Raw genomic sequence first — 912 nt, 5'->3', positions numbered from 1 at the left:
AGAAATCCCAGGGCTGATCTCCTTCAGAATGGACTGGTTGGATCTCCTTGCAGTCCAAGGGACTCTCAAGAGTCTTCTCCAACACCATTGCTCAAAAGCATCAATTCTTCAGCGCTCAGCTTTCTTCACAGTCCAATTCTCACATCCATACATGACCACTGGAAAAACCATAGCCTTAACTAGACGGACCTTTGTTGGCAAAGTAATGTCTCTGCTTTTCAATATGCTATCTAGATTGGTAATAACTTTTCTTCCAAGGAGTAAGCATCTTTTAATTTCATGGCTGCAGTCACCATCTGCAGTGATGGCCCATCCAAAAACTTGTACATGAATGTTTATAGCAGAAACACTTATGATAACCAAAATGTGGAAACAACCAAGAAATGTATCAACAGATGGATGAGTAAAAATGTTATATATCCAAACAATGCAACTTTATTCAGCCATAAAAAAGGAATGAAATTAGCAATACATGCTGTGACATGGATAAACCTTGAAAACATGCTACATGAAAGAAGCCAGACACAAAATGATAAATATCATATGATTTCATGTATCTTAAATGTCCAGATAAGGCAAATCTATAGAGACAGTAGATTAGTGGATGCTTAGGACTGGAAAGAGAGGAGGAAAGAGAGATGATAGCTTAAGGGTACAGGTTCATTTTGAAGGTGAGGAAAATGTTCTAAATTCAGTATGGTGATGACTATACACACCTTCATGTGGATATATTATATGGTATGTGAACTACATTTTAATAAAAGTATTTTTATAGACAATAATAGCTGATGGTAAATGTGGTGACCTATAAGGGTGAGGGAGAAGGCAATGGCACCCCACTCCAGTACTCTTGCCTGGAAAATCCCATGGATGGAGGAGCCTGGTAGGTTGCAGTCCATGGGGTCGCTGAGG

Source organism: Bison bison, unplaced genomic scaffold (assembly GCF_000754665.1).
Source record: "Bison bison bison isolate TAMUID 2011002044 unplaced genomic scaffold, Bison_UMD1.0 scf7180017863978, whole genome shotgun sequence".
NCBI lineage: Eukaryota > Metazoa > Chordata > Mammalia > Artiodactyla > Bovidae > Bison > Bison bison.
Note: the sequence above shows the minus strand (reverse complement) of the source record.